This window comes from Stigmatopora nigra, chromosome 2 (assembly GCF_051989575.1).
Source record: "Stigmatopora nigra isolate UIUO_SnigA chromosome 2, RoL_Snig_1.1, whole genome shotgun sequence".
NCBI lineage: Eukaryota > Metazoa > Chordata > Actinopteri > Syngnathiformes > Syngnathidae > Stigmatopora > Stigmatopora nigra.
In genome coordinates, this window is record NC_135509.1 from 10331012 (window position 1) to 10345974 (window position 14963).

At 41.4% G+C, this 14963-nt stretch overlaps 1 long non-coding RNA gene across 1 annotated transcript; it reads right to left on the reverse strand.

Moving 5' to 3' along the window:
- Positions 1 to 2574: 2574 nt before the first annotated feature.
- Positions 2575 to 10698, reverse strand: LOC144213435 (uncharacterized). Its single transcript, XR_013329965.1, has 3 exons — positions 8969 to 10698; positions 6354 to 6376; positions 2575 to 2690 (listed from the first exon to the last, which is right to left on the reverse strand). It is a non-coding gene; the product is annotated as an uncharacterized LOC144213435 (long non-coding RNA).
- Positions 10699 to 14963: the final 4265 nt, after the last annotated feature.

The window sequence follows — 14963 nt, forward strand, 5'->3', positions numbered from 1 at the left end:
CTGTCCTCTCCTATTGCAACACGAGAGAGGTAGAGGTGCAAAGCCATTTTCTTTGTCATCAAGTTCTTCAAGACAGTCAAGTGTCAGAAAAATATAAACAAATAGGTTCACTTGAAATGAATAAGAAAAAGTCCCATTTTTATCTTGTCATTTGAACAAGCTCATGAACTTCTAAAACAGGTTAGAAATGTTCAATTCAAAATAAGGGACAAAAAGCTCATCATAACCAAGATTCCAAACTCCGGGTAACTCCGGGATGAGTTGACTGAAGAAGAAGAAAAAGCATTGATAATTACTGGCTTCTTCAAAAATCCACATAAATTTCATTCCAGCATCTCAGGGATATGTTTCCTTAGATTATTTACAATTCCGCCACTTAAACTTAATTTTCATGTAACATTTGCATGACGCTCACCCAAACGCTGGGTTGAGTACAAGCCCTTCTTTTAAATACACGCCTGTTGCAGCATGAGCAACAGCGTGAGTAATCGATTAGAGTGAGTGCACAGGCAATTTAGTCGGCGCTATTTGGAATCTTTGTAAATAATTGTAAAATTAGAAAATCACATGCAACACAACAAGCGCACACACAAGCTGCATTTCAACATTTCTTATTTTAAGGGTCTTGCTCAATCAAGCTGTGAAAAAGTTGAACATATTTTCGGATTCATTTCATTTTACACAAATTAATCAATAGGAGCCACTAAATTATTTTTAGTGTGTATCCAGTCCCTTTCTCATAGTTAGCAGAGTTAGGCTCAAATACGTCAGTGACCTTCCGTAGGAGAAGTGCTGGAGATAATGAATAAATGTAAACTGTACTGTAGTAGATCATTTTGTATATTATATACGTATGTGATATATTTCAGATTTCTTGTTCCCTGTGCTAGTGTGTTTTAACGTTGAATTATACGTTATGGCAATGAAATGTTTTAATAGCATAGACAATAGTATTTATGAAAAGGTTTTGACGTGCTCTCAAGATCACAGCTCATTACTGCAGGTGGGATGGAAACACAGCGAGGACGAACGGATATTTACTGTACCACAAAGTATTTTACGCCGTCAGATGAAATAAACAAAGTACATGCATTTAGGAGGGGTATATGCCATGGGAACTAATATTAAGCAAGTCCATATTTTCTATCTATTTACCTGCCACACACTCAGAATATCCCTATTAGCCTTTTAGTTGATTTTGACTTTTTTACTGTCCAACAATTGTGAAAGTTAAGATCCCATACTACAACACTCAACTGTCAACACTAGCCAGATTTCTTTTACATAGAAACCAACAATTTCACATCAAAACACAACAATCCGCAATCAGATGATAAGATGACATCGGCTTTAAACATTGAGTGTGTGTCTTAGATGAAAAACCCTACACGTCTTTCCACCATTTTCTTTCACACAGCTCACCTCTATTAAAACTTTGCTTCATAGAACCAAATACTTTGTCCACAGTATCAAAATCAAAGTAGCAATACAGTGCATGAAAAAAATAGACAGGATTAATTTTTTGAATGAACTGGTTGCCAGCCAATTGCAGTACAAGATCTTTACAAGGAGTTTTTGTCCATTTTTGACACATGAACATGTACTTCCCGATAAGTGTGTGTGTGAGTAAAGCAGAAATGTCAGAAACGTTGTTAAAATAAGATTTCTATCTCATGATTCTTAACCATTTTTCCCAAAATGACGTTCACATATTACGTTCCAGTTTCATCATCTATTCCTGTCCCAAACATATTTTGAACACCCATCATATACGTAGTGTATAAGCCAGTGTATGTTAAGGACTAATTTGCATATTTTGTTTACCTTGCTAAAAACTTTCATTCATTCATTTGTCGAACCGCTTAGCCTCACAAGGGTTGCAGGGGGTGCTGGAGCCTATTCCAGCTAACTATGGGCAGCATTCCAGTAAAAAAACGACCCTAAATTGCTTTTCCTCACTTTCAAACACATTTTTTTCATTGAAGCCTCCTGCAAATTCATACTAAGTCAACTATAAAGACGAAATATACTTTTTTTATTATTTTGGCATACACCATCATACAAAATGGATGTTTTATTCATTAATAATTTACATTTCACGTATGATCTCCATTAAATATATTCTAATCATAAAAAATATATTGAGATAGTTAATAAGGGCCGTATCTATCTGTTTGTTCGTCTGTCTGTTTTTATTTATAACTGTACTCTAAATAAATCCAAAATATCTCAATTTGTACACGCCATTTTTAAACAAAATGAAATTTTAACATCACACGCTTAAAACTTCACCAAATCATTTTCATTTTGAGTTTCCCCAAGTAGCCAAATGACGTATTTTAAACATATGACGAGCACAGTGACATGTAGGCTTGTCATCCATTTTGTAGGCAACTGACAAATCAGTAATATTTCACCAAAAATCTATTTGTTGATCTGCAACCAAACTATACTTTTTTCATGCCTTAACTTAACTTGATTCGAATACTTTAGACGATGTTTCCATCAAATTCGTGGTGACGACAAACACTCATCCGCAAACTCTACACACACGCAACTTTCAGCAATAACGTACCTTTTGGGGGAAGAAAGGTTGAGATCTCTTCAAAACACCAACAAGATGGGTCACCTCACCAACTTTGCATATCGGCCTTTTAGTCCTTGGCTGCTGCTCTTTATCACCATTTCACCTGAAAGACACAACAGACGCGCAAGATGAGGGTTTTTTCTTATTTCATTTTGTTTGACAAGTGCGTACGTGCATTTTGAACATGTTTTGCTATGACGTCACTAGGCGTCGACGGGTAAAAAGCCTCTTGGTTTGTTGTCCTTTTTAGTTTTGAATGTTTTAGTATATGAAGCGTTAACTCATACAACTGTGAGGGGACGTCCTTTTTTTGTGTAACTTTTTTTGGGCTGTAATAGCATCATCATGATATACATAAACGTTCTGCACGTTTGTCTACTTCCAATTTTTCAATAACAATGGATTTGAAGTGGTGACGCACGAGCTATTTTTATCACGGGGGGCTATGACCATTTTTTGTATCATCCTCTTAAAAAATGTCATTAATCCCATATCGATATATTATTCTCACTTAACAGTTTGTTTTTACACGTGTAATTTGCAGTACTGTTGTTTAAAAAAACGTCTAGTCCTGTTTATAATGCCACTCACTGCCAAATATGTCAGTTTTTCAATTGGGTTCCCCACGAGGGCTAGTTTTAGATATCAATGTGTTATCAATAAAATACTTGTCTACTCTTTGCCATTTTATCATAACAATGCACTTCTGTAATATAGCATTGTGGGTAAATGTCTTCATTTTCAACACGGTGACTGTCTTTCACGTGTTTTTATTTCTAACTCTTTGTGCTCTAACCACACGCAGTTACTATGATTGTTGATGTTTCCCTTTCCTTTTTTGTGATTGTTGAAGATGATTGTGCGTTAACGGGACATATGACGTCATTGAGCAATCATTCACGCCGCTCGAGTGACTTTTTTGTTCGTCTGTCAGGAGGAGGGGAGTGGTGCGTCCCTTAAAAGGACATTTCAACGTATTATGGACTTATTATTGCTCATTTTAATGCTCTATTTATTTTTTGAATGGGTCAGATGGTAGTCTTGTATGGTGCGCACACGTGTACTTGTATGGGGGTGGGCAGGGGGGTTCTATGCTTGAGTTGCGATCACTTTGATTCATAAACCTGTACGACTGAAAGTGAGGTTGGGCTTTAACACTTTTTAAGCCTTCTTGCTGTCTGTATCAGTTGCACAAAGCAGGGAATACTGATTTCAAAAGATAAAACAAAATATTATCAAGTTTTGTATAGAGAAAATGTACATTTTTAAACAAAGTATGATTTGATTTTAAACCTGACAAAAGGTCACTGTAATATGACATGTTTAAGTAACGTCCAAATAAAGTTACTTCAAGAGGCTAGTTGTGTGTGTGTGTGTGTGTGTGTGTGTGTGTGTGTGTGTGTTTGACACAAAGTTTTGCAGTTTATCCACCTCACAAACTAAAACAATCAAACACTACAGTAAAATGTGCAGGTGTTGGAGGAAAAAGCAGGCAATAAATTAAGGCAGGGAAAATCGGGGTGTAAAACTACAATTAATTTGAGGAGAAAGTGCAAAGGTTCCACTGTATAAGGTGCGTAAATACAGGCACAAAAACAAAAATATGAGGAGTCAGGGACGAAAAGGAAAAGACAGACAAAATTAAAGAGAGAGGGGGAAATAGCAAAGTGAGCGACTGAAAAGGGGGAAATTCCACGAGTGGTTGAAATGAAATCCGATGTGTGCGAGCGAGCGATCCTTCCGATGTGTCGTCGATGTTGGCAGCGGCGAGTGTGCCCCCCGCGAATGCTTTTTGGGGTAAGGGCTTCCCAGATGAATAGCTCAGAACAGCAAGCCCAGACCGCAAAAAGATTCGAGAAGGACCGTTTCTTTGTTGTTGTTTTTTTTTTCTTGTTCTTTTTTTTCTGGGGTGCTCCTCCGTGACTTCTCCTGCCGTGAATCTCTCCCCCACTCTCCACTCGAGTGTATCCTCAGCTATCGGCATCGCACAGACACTCACTCACTCACTCGCACACACGCACGAATGCATGCACACTCATAATAGGGGGAGAAGATAGAAAGGAATCTCCGCAATGTTAGCGCTGTCCATGGTCCTTTTTTTGCCTCACATCCTCCTCTCTTGGAAGCTGTGTGAATGCATCTCCCCTGTTTCCTCTTTCCCTATAGTATTGGAGGAGCTGTTGCTGCTTTTTCAAAAAAATATCTATCTATTTTTTGTGTGTGCTGCTGCTCTCTCTGCTGCTGCTCCGTGTGAGGAGGGAGCCAGGCTGTAGACTGCTGGTAATAAATAGAGAGCAGGAGGAGCGTACGATTGGTTCGCGAGCGAACTCGTCATCAGCCAATCAGGGCCAAGCTCACATAGGGACCCCCCTTTTTGAAAAAAATTATAATAAAAAAAATAACAAGAAATGACTTGGGGCAGGGGGTGACCAATTCGTGATCAATAGTAATGATAGGAGGATCAGGTTATTTCCTGGAGCATTTTTTTAATTCATGCAAATTGAATTAGGAATGAGGCAGAAGCGAGAATTAAGGGGCATGGCTGAACCAATCAAAACGCTGCTATGCAAAATGTCCAAGCAGCATCTAAATAATACTCGTGTAAAGAGGACAGGGAAGAAGTTGATGAAAACTTACCTGTTTTCTTTCCCAAATAAACACACTTAAACTTGTACATTTGTCATAGGGGAGGGAACACTACTATTTGGGCTATGGCTATTTCTCCTAATGACGGTAATGGTGGTAGTGGTCTTTTCATTTGAAAGGCAGTCGGTCACGATTCTCCCCCCCTGCTGTCTGGGCTGCACAGTGACTGCCTCTCCTGACGCAGCCAGCCAGCGTGCACGCTACCCACGTCACGACGGAGCAGGATGAGATGAGATGTGCCCTACTCCCACCCCAAACTCCTTTTTATACTAGCCTTTATTATCCCCACTTCCACTTCGCTTTCGTATGGTTTGCAAATGCCGAAATAACAGCAAATGGAGTAAGGAATGAAGGAGGTAGGGTCGCCATCGCCCCTTTTTCTAGCCACTCTGCGCACTCATTCACCTGTCGAAAACAGTGAAACTCGCAAGAACCTTACTCTTGCGCGCCCTGCTGGTCACCTGCGGAAAAAACGAGAGTGAGGAAAGCTCGCCGTGCTCAAACTGGGGAGTTCGGTGCGGGTGGTCGACCCACCTTCCCTCGTCATTTATTATTCATTTCTTTCTTACCCTTCCTATCATTTGACGCACTGCAAATAAACAAGACTTCTCAATAGCATGATGATTACGACAGATTTTTTTCCCTTTCTATTCGGCTCCACGGAAAAAATAGGTTGAAAATAAGCCCAGTATCGCCACTTGGCGGGCGTTCAGCACCAGTGATGGTGGACAGCTCTTGGGTCTCCCCTTCTCTCTCTCTGTCTCTCTCCCTTCTCTCATTCCCTCGCTCTGCGGCTCCTTTTTCTTCCTTCGACCCCCCTCTCCACTACCACCACCACCACCACGCATGTGTGTGCACGCGCATTCTATTTAAAAACAAGAAATCGGGGGAACCCCCCACCCCCCTCAAGCACACACATACCTTCGCTCTCGGTCCACATAGATTAAATAGAGACAGAAGAGACAAAGGGAATGGATTGGGGTGTATGTGTCGGGTGTGTGTGTGTGTGTGTGGGGGGGGGGGGGTCTTCCAAGCCTGCAGGAAGTGTGCGACACACAAGAGGAAGGAAAAGCCGGAAAAAGAGACAGAGAGGGATAGCATGCACGCCGATGTCACTCACCGTGCTGCCTTCGCATCCACCTCCTAAGAAAGAAAGAAACAATTAGATATTTTTTTAACATCAGAGAAAGCATCGCAAGTTTTCTCAGGGATTGCCCTACTGATACCCCCTAGCCCCTGCTCCCCCCTATTTTGACGACGCTATTTGTGGAGCATGCACAACTATATGCTATTTTTAGCAGGAGACAGGCATGTTACGTGAAGCCATATGCAAATGAGCCCTCCACAAGTGTGCACGAGAGCCACCGATGTTGCACCAATGCATCGATTGTTTTTTTCCCTTCTTTTTCTTCTTCTTCTTGTTTTTCTTGTTCTTCCCAAACCCTACAATGTCCACTTTCCACCAAGCAACTCCCAAAACCCACCACTCTGATTATAAAGAAGGCACATTCTACCTGGCACGACGCTCCTCCGTAAAGTGGAACTGTCCTCTTGTCTTTATTGGATTTTTAAATTTGTTTACAAAAACAAAAAAAGCTCTGCTGCAAAATAACATAAATCTGCCGAGACGAGAAGCAACCACTCCGCAACAAAAAAGGGAAATAAATAAAAAGCAGTTTTTCTTTTGGGGGGAAGGGGGGCCTGAGGAGGGTTGAAGGGCTGCGTCAGTTACTAGGCATTGACGTCACGTTCAGAATCTCTTTTTTTTTTTTTTTTTTTTTTCTCCGCCCCGTGGAGCCTGCGTGGAAAGTCGCTGGATGCTGCTGCCCTCCTGCGTGTGCGGAAAACAAACCCTCCAAAATATCACATCATGTGCTATTTTGCTCTTCTTTTATAGCGATATATAATAAGTGTGTCCTCTTTGTGTGAAGTTTTTTAACAACAAAACACAAGAACCACACAATGGAAGCAACTGATTCTTTAACTCATTCACTGCCACTGGTGGCGATTGGACTTACAATCCATTTTGACTGGGAGGGGCTCGCTGCCAGGCCTCCCAGTCAAAATGAATCAGCCACCAATGGCACTGAAACGTGCTCATTCACTATCAGCCCTCCCTTTTTCCGAGATATTGGACGTCTGTCGCCGTCAATGGCAGTGAATGATGTGAGTGGGGTTGTAGTAAGTGGACAGAGTGACCCAATAAAAGGTGGTTCCGAGCAAAAGTGAGAAGAGGGAATGAAAAGGGCGAGCAAAAGGGCTGCGCCCGTCGCATCGGTTGCTTCTATTTTTAGCCCTGCCTGTGGGCCAACTGTACACGATGCGTGAACGCGCACGCGCACATCATGAAAAATACACGTCAGTCTTAGTTGCTTTCCTTTGACCCCCTCCCCAGGGAAAATAAGAGCCAATGGGATAAGTATGCGTGACGTCACCGTGGACACACACGCACGACAGTTCGGGGGGAGGAATAAAATCTCCTCAATCAAGCAGGGAACACTTATCAATGGTACTCGCGGCCCAGAGGGTTAAGTGCAGTAGCAAGAGTTGGTCGCATGGTGTCGACAGATTCGACCAAAAGAGAAATGGCCCAATTCAGGGAGAAGAAGAAAATCAGTGGAAACTTTGGAAGGTCTTTGGATTTCTCTTTGTTGCTTCAATCTTTGTGTGGTCAGGAAAAAGGGTCCAGTTGAGAGAAATATTGTTTTTCAGAATAAAACAACACTGCAAAAAATGTTCAAATATTTAAAGGGCATGCACCCGGTACCTTTAAGGATAAAAGGCAGAGTTGAAACTTTGGCATTACAAATGTCAATTAAGAAAATATACATTTAATACATTTTAAATGAATGCATTTTAAAAAATCTAAGAACATGCAATATTTTAAATAACCAGTCCTAAAATTGAATAGGGGGGAACCCGACGAGTGACCTCATGTTGGCAGCACAGAATGCTCATTGCAACATGGATTGATCAAAATGAATCAAAAACAAATGTAGTCAACTGAAGGATGTGATCATGTTATTTGATCTCCGCCAATTCCCTAATTTACGCGACTAACCAATCATGTGGAAGTGAAGAAAGACGCTGCAGCCCAGCCCACGCGGCACTCAATGTTCCACGGCAACCTGCTGCTGCTGCCACTTCTGACTTTCTCACTTTACTGCTGACTTTTTTGCAACATATATCTCTCGCCCTCTACATACATTTTTAAAGACTAGTCCTACCCATTGCACATCTCAAAGAAGGTCACAATAAAGTTGGGCCCCAATATAAAAACAAATAAATAAACAACTGAGAAATAATGCTGTCATAGCTGAAAAAAAATGAAAACAAGATTGATTTTCCTAACCTGCCGTGTGTTTCTTGCCTGCTGTTGCCGAGCGGCACGGCGGAGGATCCCCCGGATGTGAACAACACTCCTACGCATCACTGCAGCCTGACGCGTCCTCCCTCTCTCCCTCTCTCTCTTTTGTAGAGTGTCTGCAAAATCACGCAAAGATACCCCTTACACCCCCACCCCCCAATCGTCTCCACTGAGACGGATCGCCACGTTCACCTAAATCCGCTCGGCAAACGCGTCAAGTTTGTCCTGAAATTCCCCGGATGGAAATGGAGGAGGGAGCGGGTGGACAGGGAGAATCTTTTCTATTTTTTCCCCACAATGTCTCATAAAGGAATTGAAAGGAAAACACACAGAGTAAAACTTTCCTGTCTACAAATGGGAACACTTACCAGTAAAACTGTTGGGAGAGGCGTGTGTGTGTTTGTGTTCAGGAATCAGGTCACTCCAGTGCCGAAGCATCCTCTCCTGTCTTGCTCCAAGACTCAAGTGTTTGCAGGCGTTGCCAATACCAATTCAGGTTGACAGCTCCCCAAATATGGAGGGAGAAAAGAAGGGGGGGTGTTAAACGTATAGAGGGAGGCAGAAAAGAGAGAAAGTGGTTGGGGGGCAGAGTTACAAATGTCAGGCAGAGCGCCAAATCAGAAAAGGGGAGGAGGGCTGGGGGATGGAGAGGCACGATTCAACTCAGTGTGTGTGTGTTTGTGTGTGTGTCGTGAGTGAGTGTGTTTACAGAGAGAGAGATGGGACGCGAGAAAAGACACGCGTACGATGCATGTTGGGATAGCAGGAAAGAAGCGGGTCAATGGCAAATCTTTCTCATAAAAAGGGGTTGCAAAAGAATGGAAACATTCTGTGGAGCTTCAATATTAGAGTACATTATTGTATGCATCTTTTCCAGACACTGATGGGATTTGAGGAAAAAGAAAGCTGCTTTCATGGAAATCTTAAGGAGTACGGTTGGAGGAGACTGTGTGTAATCACAGACAAAGTGTTCCCAGGGGGGAAAAGGGGGCTTCACTACTGGGCTGGAGAGTCACGATGTCAGCCTCAATGCTCCGAAAGCTCTCTCTCTCTCTCTCTCTCTCGCTCACTCGCTGTCACTCTCCGTATGTGTCTTTCTCTCCAGCAGCGTGTTATTGACCTGCATTGACGTCATTGCGTCATTAGGTATCCCTTAGAAACACTGACTTTCAAAAATAGTATCAAATTAATTCAGCTCACAAGCAGAGAGAGAGACAGACAGACGGAAAGAAGGAGGGAACATTTAAGGTCAGGGTGTTTTAGGGTGATGTTTTATCACCCAAATAGCCCACTATCGTCCTACGCGCACCGCGACGAATGAGATTCCACATTGCAATGCAAACAGATTATCTTTGGGGTCAAAAATGTCAGAATGGAAACATCTCTTTCATGTCTGCCTTTCTTTTCTCGGAGCTGGGCTAAAAATATCTTCTCGCTTTCCCATTCTGCCGTTATCAACGCAACAAACACACACGTACACACACGCACACACACTGGTTAACCTTTACGACCGAGGGCAACGTAACACCATTCAGACCCCATACAGGAAGAACAACAGAAACATCATTACACTCTGACACACCCACTTCTCCTTGTATATAGTATATATTTTTAATTATTTTCAATAAAAGTGTCCCATTGACAGCTGGATGTGTACAAAGTACTAAGGGGAGAAAATGGCTTAGTTTATGTATTCCTACCAAACAAAACAGAGAGAAAAGGAAAAAAAGGAAAAGTGATATTTCATGATGACATAGTTAAAGAAAGTTGGAGTTGAATTCCTTCAAAACAGTTCTGTCTCTCATTGACCGACCCTATGACGTATTCCAACAAGGACAAATGAAATTTGGAAAGTGGAGGATTTGAAGAGGGCTATTGGCTGTCACGCTACAGTACAATGCCATGCTTTTTTTTATGTAGTGGGCACGGCAATTGGCCATTCAACTAGAACCCTCAGAATTTTCTACAACAGCAAGCATGAGTAATGGGGTTGGCTCAAAAGAGAATTGTCTATGGTCCTGAAGTCTGTCAACCCAGTGTTGCAGGCAATGAATTCAAAAGAGAAAAGCTAAGATGGTAAAGGGTAATGAAGGACTTATTTCTACTTGTCATCTTGTGTCTAAGTCTGAAAGTAACCATTCTCAAAGCATTCATTTGTTTTTTGGTAGCCCTTTTCTCCTTTTGTAAACTAGAACCCTAGATTTCCGCAGTGTTTTTTGGATAAAGTGGCTGATTCTTTTGCCTAGACTTTAACTCTTAACTACCAAAACATTAAATATGCTTTCCAATGAAATCCAATACAACAAATAAATGAATCAAAATTTAAAACGATAACAATAATCGGTGCTGATTCATTGTTTATTGCTTATTTCAGATGTGTTCTGCCATTACGTATCTGCCTTTTACCACATACCCACGTGTAAAGTAGAGCATGACAAAGAAAAATACTCAACTCACCCAACGTCAGGACAAAATTAGCTGTTATGATTCACCTACTTGAAATGAGATGGACTGCAGCGTGAGGGTCTATTTCTCGCCTTTTGATATTTCTCCCAGCTTCAGGGCTAGAAAAAAAACAGAGTCTGTTAGGTGGGTGCTTGTTTGGGAGTACAGATGGAGAAAGATGCTAACGTCACTCTAACTTACTTAAGTGGGTGTCCATCTTGCATGCAGATGACCAGGACGTCATAAGGACAAACAGGGTGGTGTGCAGTGCAATATATCGGGTAGCAATATAATGTGTCTAAATTTGTTTCTTTAGCCTTATGTACAAAATATATGAAGGAAACTATCCTCCACCAAAGCAAATGAAGAAATAGTGTGACAAGTACAAGCCACAATGCAAGTGGAATGTGATGTAAAATTATTAAAATATTGAAAAAAAATCTTCTTGGCACACTTGCTGAAACAAGCAAAATATGAGCTCCAGAAAAAACTACATTATTTTGTACTATTGAGGAGAAAGTAACCGAACAAAAACACATTGGGCTTTGCAGCCTACTTCCATGCGCAACATAAAATGTGGGTTTATTTATTGTTTGTTTCATTTGTAAACGGGGAGAGAAGTTTCTGTATCACGGTGCTCGATGGGGGATACACGACTGCAATTTGGGGGTTTCCTTCAGAATGTTGATCACATTTAGCCTACGACAATTTGCATTGGAAATGAGCTCCACGGTTGAAGTGAAACCCCCCAAAAGAGCCACCAATCGATCACGTAAGCCCTAAAAACGAGGACGAGATGGAGGGGAGCCCTGCCAGGGGAGGAAGTAGGAGGGGCGGGGTGGGCAAGTATGACAAAACTACGTCACCGGAGGAAGTCACGCTGCACGCAGCACAGGCGTGGTTGCCAAGGCTGATGACATACGGCGAGATGCTGGGTGTGACTAAGGCACTTGGAAACATGCACACGCATACGTACAATAACACACACACACACACACACACTTTTAATTTATTTTAATGTCCCTTCCCATCTGCAGATGGCTACCCAACCCACTCACGGTGGGTTGTACATTATCTTTCCGGAAAAGAGATTATTGACTATTTGGATCCTGGCCAGTCTGACTTTAGAGTGTTCAACCATGCTACGCTGCATGTTCTTGGGATGTGGGAGGAAACCTGATTACCCAGAAAAAAACCCACACAAGCCCAGGGAGAACACACAAACTCCGAAAGGCGAGGACCGACCTGGGATCGAACCTCCGAGCCATGAACTGTGAAGCCATCCCCACAATTAACATACAGAATTTTAAATTCAGCCCAAATATAAAAGGGGCATTGCTTTTTCCTCATATACACTTCAACAATGGCACAATTGTTTGTCAAATGTGAGTCCACTTTTTAATAGGCCTACAAAACCATCTGGTTTACAAATGCCCTTTTTCTGAATTGATCTCGAACGCCTAGCAGATGAGATGAGGCAAAGTACTCATTAATATTCACTATGTAAATAATGTCCACTGTATTGTTAGCGGGCATTATCGAGAAACGGATGCCCAGAAATAGCAAGGACTGACAGACTGACTGACTGATGTGGCGTCATATTCTCGACGCCGATTGGTTACCGCGTAGTGGCGTCACGTGAACGAGGTTGAGTCGGTGGGTACTTGAATAAGGAGTAGCACATCTACAGTATATCGCACTAACGTCTGATTGTGATCCACTTGTTTTCCATGACATTAGAATTCGAGTGGCTATTTCATGCATTGTAAAGATCAATAAACACAAAAAAAATGTTAACAATTTACCTTACACCTTACATTTCAGGTGTCTTAATTTATTGTGAATGGCATACCAATTTAGACCATATTGTATATTTGCAGCAAAATTAACAACATATGAAAAAGTAAAAAACCAAATTCTAAATGACATTTTTCAAGGGGCCCAATTTCCTTCCTACCGCCATCCCTTTCTCAATTTATTTTTCCATCTTCCCTGCTTAAATGATGTCAATGGAAGAGCAGAGCTATAGTGAGGCTATTTTTAGACTTAGGCAAGCACACACACACACACATACACAGATACCTTGGCCTCACATGCTTAGTCGGGAGCTCTTTTGCACACACTGTAGCATCTCCAGAGAGCGAGCAAGCGCCTTTGTCACAAATGCGACACGTTCCCACTTCACACTAAAGTGTGTGTGTTAGTGTGTATGCTTTCCATATGTGTGAATATTAAGAGGTGCTAAGGAAGAAATTAGAAGTGGAGTGGAAAAGCCCCATTGTGAAAGAGAGAAGGAAAGGCTTGCCTTCATTCACTCACTCGTTCATTCATCAGATCCACACTCACCCATTCATGTCGTTTTGGCAGCAGAAACTGTGAATGAAAACGGGAGTGTTCCACTGCTACGTTTGCGTGTATGTGTGTGTGTGTTAAGAAAAAGAGGGCGGGGGTCTTGGGAGACATTTGAGAGTACACAGCGTTCCCTGCCCGATAGCAGTTTTTGGAAATGTGTGCAGAAAAGGGGGGGCGGGGGTTGGGGAGACACACTCTAGTGAATGGGTAATACATTATATAACCTAACAAGAGAGAAAATAACGACAAAAAGGTAAGGGTTACCCTGGAATAGTACATTACTTGAATCTAGTTACAAATAGTTATACCTTTGATTAAAAAAATGTAATGTAGTTTTAAAAATGAGAAATACCTTATACATTTTTAACACCATATTTCAATAAAGCGAGTTCTAATTAAAAAAAAAAGGTTGTATGAGGTGGGAATACTTTTATAAAGCAGATTGAATAATGTTTAAAATGGAAGTTTTTGTATTCCAAGCTGTATCTCCTCATTTTAAATTCAATTGAACAATAAATGTCATTCCATTTTGGATCTAATCCTGTCATGGATGGTATTTTTGATTGGACTCCAGTTCAATGGCAACATTTTGCCAAGAGGTCCGCAAGAAACTCGAGGAGGACGAGCTCCTCGTCTCTCTCCTCCACCCTCGCTCACTCCTGACATTCATATGCGCCATTACATAACACATTTCAGTTGGGACGGGTGGGGAGCCTGCTTAAAGTCTCTTTCAATCAAATAAGTGCACGCTTTGCTGCACAAGCCTCTTCAATGGAACTCCGATGGAGCTTTTTTTTTTCCCCACCCGCGTTCTATTTCCGAGAGGCAGGTGGGATAAAAATAGAGCTTGCTACTCCTTTCTTTACCCACCACCACCACCTTGTCAAGATTGTTCATCCACTATTCCATCCATTTACTTGCCATCAATGCAACAGTGCAGGTAGCTGTGTAGACCACCATAAGTAACCATAATAATCAATAACAATAAGAAAAAAATGCAATATATATGTATATATATATATTGTATGTTATACATACTGCTCATGTATGAGTCCATATGCAATTGTGTTAAAGCAGAATGAATAAAATGGATTTTATTGTTATTTATAGGCACTAACTGTTGCAGCTAATGACCACTTATTCATTAAAATGCAAGCAAAAATGGCTGTCAGTGTAAAAAATGAATGGAATGATATTTCCATGTTTTATTTTATCTTTAAAAAGGAAGAACAATAGATGTTCTGGGTGATCTGCATTTATTTTTTGAAATACGTTCCAAGCAAAACAAATAGCTATCTATGAATACTTTACAAAAAAAAGGGAACAATAACTGCTTGAATTTCATTTAACGCCGGACGACGGCTATATTTATTGGGCACTCTGCTTTAAGTAGAAATATGACGTCAGTGTTTTGGTTTGTGTTTCATACACCACCGCCTTGTCTAATAAAGCCAGTGTTTGAGATGATTACTTTTCATATCAATATTCCGCGTGGGTTCGCGCAGTATGTACACACGCGTGCACGCAGCGACAAAAACACGCGCACGTGCAGCGGCAAAACACTCC